This window comes from Marmota flaviventris, chromosome 20, assembly GCF_047511675.1.
Source record: "Marmota flaviventris isolate mMarFla1 chromosome 20, mMarFla1.hap1, whole genome shotgun sequence".
NCBI classification, from domain to species: domain Eukaryota; kingdom Metazoa; phylum Chordata; class Mammalia; order Rodentia; family Sciuridae; genus Marmota; species Marmota flaviventris.
Genome location: NC_092517.1, coordinates 25583246 through 25599357, shown reverse-complemented (window position 1 = coordinate 25599357; position 16112 = coordinate 25583246).

Here is a 16112-nt window from a genome sequence, read left to right as displayed (position 1 = left end):
CCCTCTTCTTTTTTCAGGTCTCCTTTGCCAGGGCCCTGTCCATAGGTTCTCATCTGATCCAGGTTACCCCTCCAAGAAGAAGACCCCTCCAAACTGAGTGTCACTGGGAGCATGTAAAACACCTTAGCCAGGGTAGAGGGTTCTTGCTCCTCCAGGCAGGAGACCCCTCCCTCCAGGGTGTCATGGGGAGCTCATATAATTTAGCAGCAAGGCTAGAGGGGAATCACCCCTGCATATTGGAGAACCTTCCCACCTGGGTATGGTGGGGGAAAGCTTGCATAACTCCATAGCCAGGGTAGAGGGGAATTGCCTTCCTTGCTGCAGAAGCCCTGCACCCTGGGTGTCTGGGAGAGCTCCTACGCCACTGCAGCCAAGGTAAAATGGACTTGAACCTCTAGGCAGGAGACCTCTCCCACCTGGGTGTCTCAGGGAGCTCCTATATAGCAGCATGAAGGGGAGAGCCAACTCGCCCCTTGAGGTGAAAGAATCCTCCCATCTTGATGCCAGGGCAAGCTTGAATTCTACCTTAGCCAGCGTGATACCCCTTCCACCTGAGTATTGGAGCAGGGCAGGTACACAGCTGCAGCCAGAGTAGCAGAAACTCACCTCTCCAGGCAGGAGACCCCTTTCACCTGGTTGTCAGGGGGAGCTCTTATCTCGCAACAATCATTGTAGAGGGGACTTGCCCCTCAAGGCAAGAGACCCATACCCCCTGGGTGTGAGGGGAAGCTCCAATATCTCCAAAGCCAGGGTGGAGGGGATTTGCCCCTCCAGTCGGGAGACACCTAAAACCTGGGTGTCAGTGGCAGCTCCTATACCACCAGAGGCAGGGTCCAGAGGACTGTACCCTCCAGGATGGAGACTTCTCCCAACTGGGTGTCAGGAGAGTTCCTGTACTGCAGCAACCAGGGTAGAGAGTACTCCCCACTCCAGACAGGAGACCCTTTCCACCTGGGTTTGTGGGAAGATCATATACCACTGCAGCCAGTGTAGAGGGTACTTGAAGCACCAGGTGAGATACACTCCAACCAGGGTTTCAAGGGGAGGTTGTATACTGCCACAGCTAGGGTAGAGGGAACTTGCCTCACCAGGCAGGAGACTCCTCCCACCTGGGTGTCTGAGGGATCTTGTAGACCGCCACAGCCAGGTTACAGGGAACTCGCCCCTCCAGGTGGGAGACCCCTCCCACTTGGGTGTCTGGGGAGCTACTATACCTCCACAGCCAGGGTAGAGGGACCTCACCCTTCCAGTTGTGAAATGCCGCCCACATGGGTGTCCTGGGAGTTCTTATATGGCATCAACCAAAGTAGATGTGACTCGCCCTTCCCACCTGGGTGCTGAGGTGAGCTTGTATATCATCACAGTCAGGGTAGAGGAGACTTGCCTCTCCAGGAAGGAGATGCCTCCCACCTGAGTATCTGGGGAAACATGTATACCTCCACAGCTAGAGTAGAGGGAATTCACTGCTCTAGGAGGGGGATCCATTCTACTTGGGTGTCAGGGGGAGTTCTTATACAGCCACAGCCAGGGTAGAGGGGATTCATCCCTCCAGGAGGGATACTCCTCCCACCTGGGTGTCAGAAGGAGCTCTTATACTGCCACAGCAAGTGTAGGTTGAGCGTGCCTCTCCAGGCTGGTGACCCCTTCCACCTGGATGTCTAGGGGAACTCCTATACCACCACAGGAAGGGTAGGGGCAACTTGTCACTCCAGTCATGAGATCACTCCTGGCTGGGTATCAGGGGGAGCTATTAAACTACCACAGCCAGGGTTGAGGGGACTCGCCCTTCAGATGGAAGACCCTCACACCTGGATAGATGAGGGAGATGTATACAGTTTCAGCCAGGGTAGTGGGGACTCGCATCTGGAAGCAGGAGACCCCTCCCACCTGGGTATTGCAGGGAACTTGTATACCACTTTATCCAGGTTAGAGGAGACTCGCCCTTCCAGGCTGTAGAACCCTCCAACCTGGCTGTCTGCGGGAGGTCATATACCAACAAAGCCACAGTAGAATGTACTTGCACCTCTTGGCCAAAGACCCCTCCCACCAGGGTGTAAGAGGGAAATCATATACCACCATAGACAGGATAGAGGGGATTCACCCCTCCATGTAGGAGACCCCTCCAACCTGAGTGTCTGACAGAGCTTTATACCTGTGCAGCCAGGGTCAAATGGACTCACTGCTCTAGTCCGGAGACCCTTCCCACCTGTGTGTCAGCGGGATCTACTATACTGCAAAAAACAGGGTAGAGGAAACTTTCCCTTCCAGGCGGGAGACCCCTCCCACCTGGGTGTGTTGGGGGAGGTAGTAAACTGCCACAGCCAGGGTAGAGGGGACTCACCCCTCCAGGCATGAGAACCTTTCCACCTGGGTGTCTGAGGTAGCAGTTCTTGGACAACCACAGGCAGTGTAGAGGGAATTGTACCCACCAGGTGGGAGACTCCTCAAACATGGTTGTCATGGGAACTCCTAGTCTGCAGCAGCCAGGGTAGAGGGGACTCCCCTTCATGGCAAGAGTCCCCTCCCACCTGGGTGTCAGAGGCAGCTCTTATACACCTGCAGCCAATATAGAGTGGACTAACAACTCCAGGCGGGAGACACTTCCCATATGGATGTGGGAGGTGGAGCTCCTATACCCCTGCAGCCAGGTTACTGGGGACTTGCCCCTTCAGGCAGGAGACTCCTCCAAAATGAGTTTTACTAGGAGGTTGTATACCACCTTAGCTATGGAAGATGGGACTCACCTGTCCATGCGGAAGACCACTCCTGCCTGTGTATAGGGGGACACTTGTGTAGCGCCTTAGCCAGGGTAGAGAAAACTTGCCCCTCCAGGCGTGAGAACCCTTCCACCTGAGTGTAGGGAGGAGCTCCTATAACACTACAGCCAGGGTAGAGAGGACTCACCCCTCCAGGCAAGAGACCTATCCAACCTGGGGGTCAGGGAAAGCTAGTATATCACTGCAGCCAGCAAAGAGGGGACTCACACTTCAGACGGAAGAACCCTCCTATTTGGGTCGGGGGGAGCTCGTATAAACAGCAGCCAGAATATAAGGCAAACCCCCCTCAAAGCAGGAGATTCCTCCCATCTGGGTACCTGGTAAAGCTAGTACACCCCCTCAGCCAGGGTAGATGGGAGTCATCCCTCTAGGCGGAAGATCCCTCCCACCTGTGTGTCAGGTGGAGCTGGTATACTGCTGCAGCCAGAGTAGGGTGGAATCGCCCATCTAGGTGGAATTCCCTTCCCACCTGGGTGTCAGGTGGAGCACACATATCCCAGCAGCCAGGGTAGAGGCAACTCAAATCTCTAGGCGAGAGACACTTCCCACCTGGGAATGGGGGTAAATCCTACACAACCTAGGCCAGGGTAGAAAGGACACGACCCTCCAGGATCAAGACCCTTCCCACAGGGATATTTGGTCGGGGAGGGTTCATATACAGCTGCAGCAGGGGTAGCAGAGTCTCCCTCATCTAGGTGGGAGACCCCTCCCTCCTGAGGGTATGAGAGGTCTCTTATACCCCTGTAGCCAGGGTTGGGGGAACACGACCATACAGGTGGGAGACCCTCTCACCTCAGAGTGTTTGGGGGGGAGCTCCTATATCTCTGCCGTTATGGTAAAGCAGATTTACCCCTCCAGGGGGAGGACCCCGCCTACCTGGGTGTGGGGGGTAGAGCTCATATACCCCTGAAGCCAGGGTATTAGGTACTCACCCCTCCAGGCAGGAGACCCCTCCCACCTGCATACATGGGGGAGCTCTTATACCACAGCAGCCATGGTAGCGACTACTTTCCCCTTAAGGCAGGAGACCCTCTCACCTGGGTGTCCTGCGGAGCTCATATACAGAAGCAGCCAGGAAAAAGTGAACTCCCCCCTGCAGGCTGGTGACACCTACTACCTGGGTGTGAGGTGTAGAGGGAACTCTCGCTTACAGATGGGAGACCCTTTCCACCTCGGTATCCTGGGGAGCTCCTATACCACTGCAGCAAGGTAGAGAGTCCCAGGGTAGGAGACCCTCCCAATGGGGTATCAGGAGAGTTCCTATACCAAAGCAGCCAGGGTAGAGGGGACTCCCCACGTCTAATCTGAAAACCTGTCCCATCTGCGTGTCTGGCACAGTTCCTCTACCTGTGCAGCAAGAGTAGAGCAGACTTGTCCTTCCAAGGGGGAGACCCCTCCCACCTAGTGAGCTCTTATACTTCCACAGCCAGGATAGATGGGTTTGGCCACTTTAATTGGGAGACCCCTCACACCTGGTTGTCCAGGGGAGCTTGATTACTGCAGCAGCCAGGGTAGAGGGGACTCGCCCCAACAGGCGGGAGACACCTCCCACTTTGGTGGTGGTGGGAGCTCCTATACTGCCACAGCAGGGTAGAGGGAACACATCCCTCCAGGCAGAAGCCCCTCCCACCTGGGTATACTGAGAGCTTTTATATGGCAAAGCTAAAGTAGAGGGAACTCTCCCATCCAGGCAGAATATCCCTCCCACCTGGGTGTCAGGTGGAACTAATATACCTCAGAAGCCAGGTTAGAGGTGACTTGCACAGCAGGCAAGAGACACCTCCCACCTGGTAATGGGGGAAACTCCTATACCACTTTAGCCAGGATAGAGGGGACTTGCCCCTCCAGGCAGAACAACGCTCCCACCTGGGTGTCAGGTTGAGCTCATATACCCCAGCAGCCAGGGTAGAGAAAACTCGCCTGGGTGTTAGGGGAGCTCCTATACCGCTGCAGCCAGGTGAGAGGGGACTCACCCTTCCAGTAGGGAAACCCCACCCACCTGGGTGTCTGTGGGAGCTCCTATACCACTGCAGCCAGGTGAGAGGGGACTTGCCCCTCCTGTCGGGAGACGTCTCCCTAGTGGGTGTTCTGGATATGTTATATGGCACCAGCTAAAGTAGAGGGGACTCGCCCCTCCAGGTGAAAGAACCCTCCCACCTGGCTGCTGGGGTGAGCAGGGTAGAGGGTACTCACCCCTCCAGGCGGGAGACCGCTCCCATCTCAGTGTCTGAGTAAACTTGTATACCTGCACAGCTAGGGTAGAGGGGATTCGCTGCTCTAGTTGGGAGACCCTTCCTACCTGCGTGTCAGTGGGAGCTCTTATACCGCCATTGCCAAGGTTGAGGGTACGTGTCCCTCCAGGGGAGACCCCTTCCTCCTGAGTGTCCAGGGGAGCTCCTATATCTCCACAGGAAGGGTAGGGGAAACTCGGCACTCCAGGCAGGAGACCCCTGTAGCCTGGGTATCAGGGGGATCTAGTATACTGCCCTAGCCATGGTAGAGGGGACTCCCACCCCCATGCAGGGGACCCCGCCCAGCTGGGTGTGGGTGGAGGAGCTCATATACCACTGTAGCCAGGGTAGTGGGAAATTGCCCCTCCAGGGAGTAGACCCCTCCCAACTTGGTGTAATGGGAGCTTGTATAATACCTTAGCAGGGGTAGAGGATATTCACCCCTCCAGGCGAAAGACTCCTCCCACCTGAGTGTTAGGGGAGATCATATACCACAGCTGCCAGGGTAGAGGGTTCTTGCCCCTCCAGGTGGGAGACCCCTCCCACCAAGTTGTCAGGTGGACATCATATCATGCAGCAGCCAGGGTAGAGGGGACTCACCCCTCCATATTGGAGACCCCTCCCACGTGGGTATTTTGGGTGGCAGCTCATGTACCGCAGCAGGCAGGGTAGAGGAGACTCGCCCCCAAAACTATGATACCCCTCCTACCTGGGTGTTGGAGCGGGGCAGGTATACAGCTGCAACCAAGGTAGCTGAGACTCGTCCTTGCAGGCAGGAGACCCCTTTCACCTGGTTGTCAGGGGGAGCTCTTATCCTGCCACAAGCATTGTAGATGAGAATCATCCCTCAAGGCAAGAGACTCCTCCCCCCCTGGGTGTGGGGGTATCTCCTATATCTCTAGAGCTAGGGTTGAGGGGAATCACCCCTCTTGTTGGGATACACCTAAAATTTGTGTCAGTGGGAGCTCCTATGTCACCACAGGAAGGGTCCAGGGGATTCTACCCTCCAGGCTGGAGACTCCTCATAACTGGTTGTCAGTAGAGCTCCTGTACTGCAGCAGCCAGGGTGGAGAGGACTTGCTGCTTCAGGTGGGAGACCTATTCTACCTAGTATCAGGGAGCTTGTATACCACCTTAGCCAGGGTAGAGGCAACTTGCCCTTCCAGAAGGGAGAACCCTCCCATCGCTGTGTGGGGGTAGCTCATATTCCACTGCAGCCAGTGTAGAGTGTACCTGCTGCACCAGGCAAGAGACACTTTCCACAAGGATGTCAGGGGGAGTTTGTATACTACCACAGACAAGGTAGAGGGGGCTCGCCCCATCTGGAAGGAGACCCCTCTCACGTGGGTGTCTGGGGGATCTTGAACACTGCCACAGGCAGGTTAGAGGGGACTCGCCTCTCCAGGCGAGTACCCTTCTCACCTGGGTGTCAGGGAGCTCCTATACCCCTGCAGCCATGTTAGAAGTGAGTTTCAATTCCACTCAGGAGACCCCTCTCATCTGGGTGTCTAGGGGAGCTCCTATTCCTCATCAGCCAGGGCAGAGTTGTCTCGCCCTTCCTGTCTGGAGATGCCTCCCACATGGGTGTCCTGGGAGCTCTTATATGGCACCAGTCAAATTAGAGGGGACTCGCCCCTCCTGATGGGGGATGCCTCCCACCTGGGTCCTGGTGTGAGCTTGTATACAGCCAAAGCCAGGATAGAGGGGCTTACCCCTCCAGGCGGGAGAACCCTCCCATCTGGGTGTCTGGGGAAGCTTGTATACCTCCACATCTAGGGTAGAGGGTACTTGCTGCTCTAGGAGTGGGGCCCTTTCTAGCTGGGTGTCAGGTGGAGCTCTTTTACTGCCACAGCCTGGATAGAGGGGATTCGCCCCTCCAGGCTGGATACCTCTCACACCTGAGTGAAAGAGTTACCTTATACTGAGAGTATAAGAGTTCTCTTACACTGACACAGCCAGGGTACAGGTGATGCAACCCTCAAGGTGGTAGATCTTTTTGACCTGGGAGTCCAGGGGAACTCCTATATGGCCACAGGTAGGATAGGGGAATCTCGAAAGTTCAGGCAGGAGACCCTGCCTGGGTGTCAGAGGGAGCTAGTATACTGCCCCAGCCAGGGTAGAGGGGAGTCTCCCTACCAGGCCGGAGACCCCGACCAATGGGTGTGGGATCTCATATACCACTGTAGCCAGGGTAGTTGGGAATCGCCCCTCCAGGGAGGAGACGCCTCCCACCTGGGTGTCACTGGGCCCTTGTATAACACTTTAGCCAGGGTAGAGGGGACATACCCCTCCAGGAGAAAGACTCCTCCCACCCAGGTGTCAGGGGAGGTCATATATCACAGTAGCCAGGGTAGAGAGTTCTTGCCCCTCCAGGAGGGAGAACCCTCCCACCAGGGTGTCAGGTGGAGCTCATATACTTTAGCATCGAGGGTAGAAGGGAATCACCCGTCCATATTGGAGACCCCTCCCACCTGGGTATGGTGGGGGGCAGCTTGTATACTGCTATAGCCAGGGTAGAGGGGAATTGCCCTTCCTTGCTGCAGAAGCCCTGCACCCTGGGTGTCTGGGGGAGCTCCTACACCACTGCAGCCAAGGTAGAAGGGACTCGCACCTCTAGGCAGAAGACCCCTCCCACCTGGGTGTCTCAGGGAGCTCCTATATAGCAGCAGCCAGGGGAGAGCCAAATTGCTCCTCCAGGCGAAAGAATCCTCCCATCTTGATGCCAGGGCAAGCTTGATTTCTGCGTTAGCTAGGGTAGAGGGGACTTGTCCCTCCAAGCGTGAGACCCCTCACACCTGGGTGTTGGTGCCGGGCAGGTATACAGCTGCAGCCAAGGTAGCATAGACACACCTCTCAGGCAGGAGACCCCTTTCATCTGGTTGTCAGTGGCAGCTCTTATCCCATATCAACCATTGTAAATGAGACTCACTCCTCAAGGGAAAAGACCCTTCCCTCCTGGGGTGTGCGGGGGGTGGGGGAGCTCCAATATCTCTAAAGCCAGGGTGGAAGGGACTTGCCCCTCCAGTCTGGAGACACCTAAAACCTGGGTGTCAGTGGGAGCTCCTATACCACCACAGGCAGGGTCCAGGGGACTCTACCATCCAGGCAGGAGACTCCATCCAACTGGGTGTCAGAAGAGTTCCTGTACTACAGCAGCCAGGGTAGAGAGGACTTGCCCCTCCAGGCAGGAGACCCATTCCACCTGGGTATCTCAGGGAGCTTGTATAACACCTTAGCCAAGGTACAGGTGACTCGCCCCTTCAGAAGGGTGACCCCTCCCACCTGGGTGTTTGGGGATCTCATATACCACTGCAGCCAGTGTAGAGGTTACTTGCTGCACTGGGCGAGAGACACCTCCCACCAGGGTGTCAGGGGGAGGTTGTACACTGCCACAGCCAGGGTAGAGGGGACTTGCCTCACCAGGCAGGAGACACCTCCCACCTCAGTGTGTGTGAGATTTTGTAGACTGCCACAGCCAGGGTAGAGGGATCTTGTTTTTCCAGTTGTGAAATGTCGCCTAAATGGGTGTCCTGGGAGTTCTTATATGGCACCAGCCAAAGTAAAGGGGACTCACTCCTTCCACCTGGGTGCTGGGGTGAGCTTGTATACTGCCACAGCCAGGGTAGAGATGACTTGCCCCTCCAGGCGGCAGATGCCTCCCACATGAGTGTCTGGGGAAGCTTTTATACCTCCACTGCTCGAGTAGAGGGAATTTGCTGCTCTAGGAGGGGGATCCATTCTACCTGGGTGTCAGGGGGAGTCCTTATACAGCAACAGTCAGGATAGAGGGGATTCGCCCCTCCAGGAGGGATACCCCTCCCACCTAGGTTTCAGAGGGAGCTCTTATACTGCCACAGCAAGGGTAGGTGGGATGTGCCTCTCTAAGCAGAAACCCCTTGCACCTGTGTGTCTAGGGTAACTCCTATACCACCACAGGAAGGGTAGGGGAAACTTGCCACTCCAGTCAGGAGACACCTCCTGCCTGGGTGTCAGAGGGAGCTAGTATACTGGTCCAGCCAGGGTTGAGGCTATTCGTCCCTTTAGCCAGAATAGAGGGGACTCACCTCTCTAGGCAAGAGACCCCTCCCACCTGGGTTTCACATGTAATTGGTACAGCCCCTCAGCCAATGTAGAGGGCTGTCATTGCTCCAGGCAGAGGACCCTTCCCACCTGGGTGTTGGGGGACCTCCTGTATCGCTACAGCCAGGGAGAGGTGATTTGCCCCTCCAGCGGGAAGACCCCTCCCAGCTGTGTGTCCAGAGTCACTCTAATACTGCAGCAGACAGGGAATAGGGGACTCACCCTTCCATTCAAGAGACCCATGTAACCTGGGTGTCGGGAGGAGCTCCTATACCACCTCAGCCAGAATAGAGTGTACTTGCCCCTCCATGCTGAAGACCCCTCCCACCTGGGTGTCAGGGGAACTCCTATACTGCTGCTGCCAGGGTAGAGTGGACTCACTCCTCCAATGGAAAGACCCCCTCCCACGTGGTGTCTTTTGGACCTTATATACAACTTGAGCTATGGTAGAGAGGACACAAACCTACGGGCAAGAGACACCTCCAACCTGGGTGTCAAGGGAGCTCATATACCCCAGAAGCCATAGTACAGGCAAGACAATCATCTAGGCGGCAGACCCCTCCCATGTGGGAATCGGAGGGAACTGGTATACCACCACAGCCAGGGAAGAGGGGACTCCCTCTTCAGGCGGAAGAACCACACTCCACCTGGGGGTCCTGGGGTGGGGTCTCATATATAGGTCCAGCCAGGGTAGCAGGGATTCGACCCTCAAAGCGAGTGATCACTCCCACCTGGGTTCGGGAGGACCTCATACACCTTTTCAGCCAGGTTTGATGAGAATCGCCCCTACAGGGAGGAGACACCCCACACCAGGGTGTTGAGGGAAGCTCCTATACTACCAGAGTTAGGGTAGAGGGGTTTGCCACTGCAGGCCAGAGACATCTCTCAACTGGGTGTCCAGGGAGTATTTACAGGGCAGTAGCCAATGTAGAGAGGAATTCCTGGTCCAGGTGGGAGACCCCTCCCACCTGGGTGCCAGGGGGAGCTTGTATAACACCATACCCATGGTAGAGGGAACTTGCCTCTCCATGTGTGAGACTCCTCCCACGTGGGTGTCCAGTGGAGCTCCTATACTGCTGCAATCACCATAGAGGAGACTCGCCTGTTCAGGTGGGAGACCACTCCCACCTGGGTGTCAGGGGAAGCTTGAATTCGGTAAAACCAGGGTAGAGGGGACTCACCCCTCCAGCGAAGATACCCCTCCCACCTGGCTGTCAGAGGGAGCTCATATACCACCATAGCCAGTGTAGAGGGGACTTGCCCCTCCAGTTGGGAAACCGTTCCAACCTGGGTGTCCAGTGGGAGCATGTACACCACTGTAGCCAAATTAGAGTGAACTTGCCCTTCCAGGTGGGAGTGCCTTCCCACCTGGGTTTTACTGGGAGCCCTTATACTGACAAAGACATGGTAGAGAGGACTCTCCCATCCAGGCGGGAGACCCCTTCCACCTGGGTGTTCTGGGGAGCTCCTAAACTGCTGAAGCCAGCGTACTGGGGACTTGCCCTTCCAAGCGGGAGACCTATCCCACCTGAATGTCAGGGAGAGTTCTTATATTTTCAGTTAGGGTAGAGGGGACTAACCCATCCAGGCGGCATACCCTCCCACCTGGGTATGGGGGGGGGGCTCCTAATACAGCTGCAGCCAATGTAGAAGGAACTTGCCCCTCCAGTTGAGACACCCACCTGGGTGTTGGGGGGAGCTCCTATAAACCCCCCATCCAGGGAAGAGAGGACACACCAGTCAAGGTGGGAGACCACTCCTACCTGGGTGTCAGAGGGGGCTTGTAAACCATGGCATCCAGGGCAGCAGAGACTCTCCCCTCCGGAGTAGAGACCCTCTCCTGGGTTTCTGGGGGAGCTAATACACCACCACATCCAGTGTATAGGGGACTCACCAGGGAAGGCAGAAGACCGCTCCAAAATGCAAGACAGGGGAAGATAGCATACTGCTGCAGCTAGGGTAGAGCATACTCTCCCCTCCAGGTGGATGACCCCTTTCACATGGGTGTCATGTGAAGCCACAGTAGAGGGACCTTGCGCCTCCAGGTGGGGGATCCCTCCCACCTGGGAGTCATGGCAGTTCATATACCCTAACAGCCATGATAGTGGCAACTCGCATCTCCAAGCAGGAGACCCCTCCACCTGCATGTGTGTGTGGGAGACTCCTATACAGCTGCAGCCAGGGTAGCAGGGACTCCCCCCTCCAGGGGAGAGACCCCTCCCACTTGTGTGTTGGGAGTACTCCTGTACCTCTGCATCCAGGGTAGAGGGGACTTGCCCCTCCGTCTGGGAGACCTCTCCCACCTGGGTGCTGGGGGGGTGGGACTCGTATACAGCCACAGCTAGGGTGGCAGTGACTCGCCACTCCAGGGGAGACACCCCTCTTCCCTGGGTATTGGAGGAGCTTGTATACCTCAGCAGCCAGGGTAGAAGGGACTTGCCCCTTCAGTCGGAGACACTTCCCACCTGGTTGTGGGGAGAGCTAAAATACTGCTGCAGCCAGGGTAGAGAGGACTCGCCCCTACAGGCAGGAGACCTCTTTCACCAGGGTTTTGGGGGGAACATCTATATTGCCACAGCTAGGATAGAGAAGTTTGCCCCTAAAGGCAGGAGACCCCTCCCACGTGGGTATCCAGGGAGCTCTTATATGACACCAGCCAGAGTAGAGGGGACACACCCCTCCAGGTGGGAGACCCCTCCCACCTGTGTGTTGGGGGGATATTATATATTGCCTTATCCAAGGTAGAGGGAAATTGATTCTCTATGCTAGAGACCCTTCCCATCTGGATGTCCAGGGAAGTTTGAAAACTGCTGCAACCAGGGATACTCCCACTAGGGTTTCCAGGGAGCTCTTATATGCAACCACCAAAGTAGAGGAGACTTGGCCCTCAAGGCAGGAGACCCCTCCCACCTGGGTGTCAGGGGGAGCTCACATACTGCCACAGCCATGGTGAGGAGATTTGCCCCTGGAGGCGGGAGACCCCTCCCACCTAGGTGTCACAGGAGCTCTTATATGGCACCAGCCAAAGTGGAGGAGAATCACCCCAAAAGTCAGGAGACCCCTCCCACCTGGGTGTCTGGGTGAGCTTGTATACCTCCTCATCCTTGGTACAGGGGAGTAGCTACTCCAGGCGGGAGATCTCTCCCACCTGGGTATTGTGGGTAGAATGTATACCACCTTAGCCACGTTAGAATTACCACAGCAGCCCGGGTAGAGGAGACTCACCCCTCCAGGCAGGAGACCCCTTCCATCTTAGTTTCAAGGGGAGCTCCTATACCACTGCAGCCAAAGTAGAGCTTCTCCCCAAGCCAGGAGAAAACCCCTCTCACCTGGGTTTTGGGGTAGCTTGATTACCACCGCAGCCATGGTAGAGGAGACTCGCACCTCCATGTGGGAGATCTCTCCCACCAGAGTGTCAGGGGGAGCTCTTATACCTCTGCAGCCAGGGTAGAGGGGTGTTGCTCCTCCAGGCAAAAAAACCCTCCCACATTGGTGTCAGGGCAAGCTTGTATTTCGCCTTAGCCAGGGTAGGGGGGACTCACCACTCCAGGCGGAATACCTCTCCCACCAGGGTGTGGGGGGGGGGCTAGTATAATCTGCAGCCAGATAGCAGTGACTGGCCCCTCCATTAGGGAGAAAAGTGTCACCTAGGTGTCAGGGGGAGTTGGTATACTGCCACAGCCAGGGTAGAGGGGTTCGCCTCTTTAGGCAGGAGATCCCTCAAACCTGGGTGTTCCTGGAGCTCTTATAGAGCACCAGCCAGTGTAGAGGGGACTCAGGACTCCAGCTGGTGACTCCTCTCACCTGAATGTAGAGTGGGGGGAGGGGCTTGCATACCACTTTAGCCAGGGTAGAGGTGACTTGCCCCTCCAGGGTGTCGGGGGGAGCACATACACCACTGCAGGCAGGTTTAAGTGGACTTGCACTTCCAGGTGGGAGACCCCTCTCACCTGAGTGTTGGGGGGAGCTCCTATACCTGCAACCATGGTAAAGGTGCTGGAACCTCCAGGCAAGAGACACCTCCCACCTCAGTATGGTGGGGCTCCTATACTACAGCAGCCAGGGTAGAGTGGACTCGCCCCTTCAGGTGGGAGACCCCTTCCACCAGGGTGTCTGGTGGGAGCTCTTACACTGTTGAAGCCAAAGCCTGGGTGAATGAAAAGGGACATGGTTGTTTGTGGGAGCTCTTATATCTCTGCAGCCTGGGTAGAGAAGACTGGCTCCTCCAGGTGAGAGACTCTTCCTACCTTGATGTCCAGGTTAGCTTGTATTCTTTCTCAGCCCATGTATAGGGGACTTGCCCCTTCTGGAAAGAGACCCCTCCTACCTTGGTTTGTAGAGGGGGCTCCTATACAGCTGCAGCCAGGGTTACAGGGACTCGCCCTTCCAGATGGGAGACCTCTTTTTCCTGGATATCTGAGGGAATTCATATACCTCCACATACAGAATGGAAGGGATTTGCCCCGCCAGGCGGGAGAAACCTCCCTCCTAGGTGTCTGGGGGGAACTCCTATACCTCCGCAGGCAGGGTAGAGGGGACTCACCCCTCCAGGCAGGAGATGCCTCCCAACTGGTTATTAGAGGAGCTAGTACACTGCTCCAACCAATGTAGAGGGTACTCATGCAACCAGGAGGGAGACCCTTCCCACCTAGGTGTCTGGGTGATCTTGTATACTGCCGCAGCCAGGATACAGGGAACTCATCTCTCCAGGTGAAGACCCCTTCAAACTGGGTGTTGAAAGGCGCTATTATACCATCACAGCCAGAGTAGAGGGAACTCACCCCTCTAGTCTGGAGACACCTCCCACGTGGGTTTCCTGGGAGCTCTTATATGGCACCAGCTAAAGTAGAGGGGACTTGCCCCTCCAGTTGAGAACCCTCCCATCTGGCTGCTAGGGTGACCTTTTATACCACCAAAGCCAGGGTAGAGGGGACTCACCACTCCAGGCGGGAGACCCCTCCCACCTGGGTGTCTGATGAAACTTGTATACCTCCATAGCTAGGGTAGAGGTGATTTGCTTCTCTAGGCGGGAAACTCTTACTACCTGGGTGTCATGGGGAGCACTTATACTGCCACAGCCAGGGTAGAGGGGATTTGACCCTCAGGCAGAATACGCCTGCCAACTGTGTGTCAGGGGGTAATCTTATACCACCATAGCCAGGGTAGAGGGGATGCACCCCTCCAAGGTAGAGACCCCTTCCTCCTGATTGTCCAGGGGAGCTCCTATACTGCCACAACACAGGTAGGGGAAACTCACCACTCCAGGCTGGAGACGCCTCCCGCCTGGGTGTCAGGGGGATCTAGTATACTGCCACAGCCAGGTAGAAGGGACTCGCGCCTCCAGGCGGGGAGACCCCGACCACCTTGGTGTGGGTGGGGGAGCTCATATACCACTGTATCCAGGATAGTGGGGACTCGTCCCTCCAGGAAGGAGACCTCTGCCAACTGGGTGTCACCGGGAGCTTATATACCACCTTAGCCAGGTAGAGGGTTCCTGCCTCTCTAGGCGGGAGACACCTCCCACCAGGGTGTCAGGGGGGACTCATTTACTTTAGCAGCCAGGGTAGAGGGACTCACCTGGAGACCACTCCCACATGGGTATGGTGGGGGTCAGCTCATATACTGCCATAGGCAGGGTAGAGGGGAATCACCCCTCCTTGCCACAGAAACCCTCCCACGTGGGTGTCAGGGGAGCTCCTAAACCATTGCAGCCAGGGTAGAAGGGACTCACACCTCTAGGTAGGAGACACCTCCTACCTGGGTGTCTTGGGGAGCTCCTATATAGCAGCAGCCAGGGGAGAGCTGACTTGCCCCTCCAGGTGAGAGACCCCTTCCATCTTGATGCCAGGGCAAGCTTGAATTCTACCTTAGCCAGGGTAGTGGGGACTTTCCCCGCCAAGTGTGAGACCCTTCCCACCTTGGTGTTGAGGCAGGACAGGTATACAGCTGCAGCCATGGTAGCAGAGATTCGTCTCTCCAGGCAGGAGACCCCTTTCATCTGGTTGTCAGGGGGAGCTCTTGTCCAGCTGTAACCATTGTAGATGTGACTCACCCCTCAAGGCAAGAGACCCCTCCCTCATGAGTGTGAGAGCTAGCTCCTATATATCCAAAGCCAGGGTGGAGGGGACTCGCCCCTCCAGTCAGGAGACACCTAAAACCTGAGTGTCAGTGGGAGCTCCTATATCACCACAGGAAGGTTCCAGGGTACTCTACACTCCAGGGGGGAGACTCCTCCCAATTGGGTGTCAGGAGACCTCCTGAACTATAGCTGCCAGGGTAGAGGACTCACCCATCCAGGCGGGACACCCCTTCAACCTGGGTGTCTCAGGGAACTTGTATACAACCTTTGCCAGGGGAGAGCTAACTTTCCCCTCCAGACGGGAGATCCATCCCACATGGATGTGTGAGGAGCTCATATACCACTGCAGCAAGTTTAGAGGGTACTTGCTGCACAGGCGAGAGACACCTCCCACTAGGGCTTCAGTGGGAGATTGTATACTGCCACCACCAGGGTAGAGGAGACCTGCCTCAACAGACAGGAGACCCCTCCCACCTCAGTGTCTGGGGGATCTTGTAGACTGGCACAGCCAGGTTACAGGGGATTCGCCTCTCCAGGTGAAGCCCCTTCCCACCTGGGTGCAAGGGAACTCATATACCACTGAAGCCAGGGTAGCAGGGACTCGTGCCTCCAGGTGAGAGAAAACTCCCACATGGTTGTTGGAGCAGGACAGGTATACAGCTACAGCCAGGCTAGCAGAGACTTGTCTCTCCAGGCAGGAGACCCCTTTCATCTGGTTGTCAGGGGGAGCTCTTATCCCACCACAACCATTGTAGAGGGGACTTGCCCCTCAATGCAAGAGACCCCTCCCCCCTGGGTACTGGGTGAGCTCCTATATCTCCAGAGCTAGGGTGGAGTGGACTTGCCCCTCGCGGTGGGAGACCCCTCCCACCTGGGTGTCAGTGGGGTCTCCTATACCTCCACAGGCAGTGGAGGGGACTCTACCCTCCAGGCAGGGGACTCCTC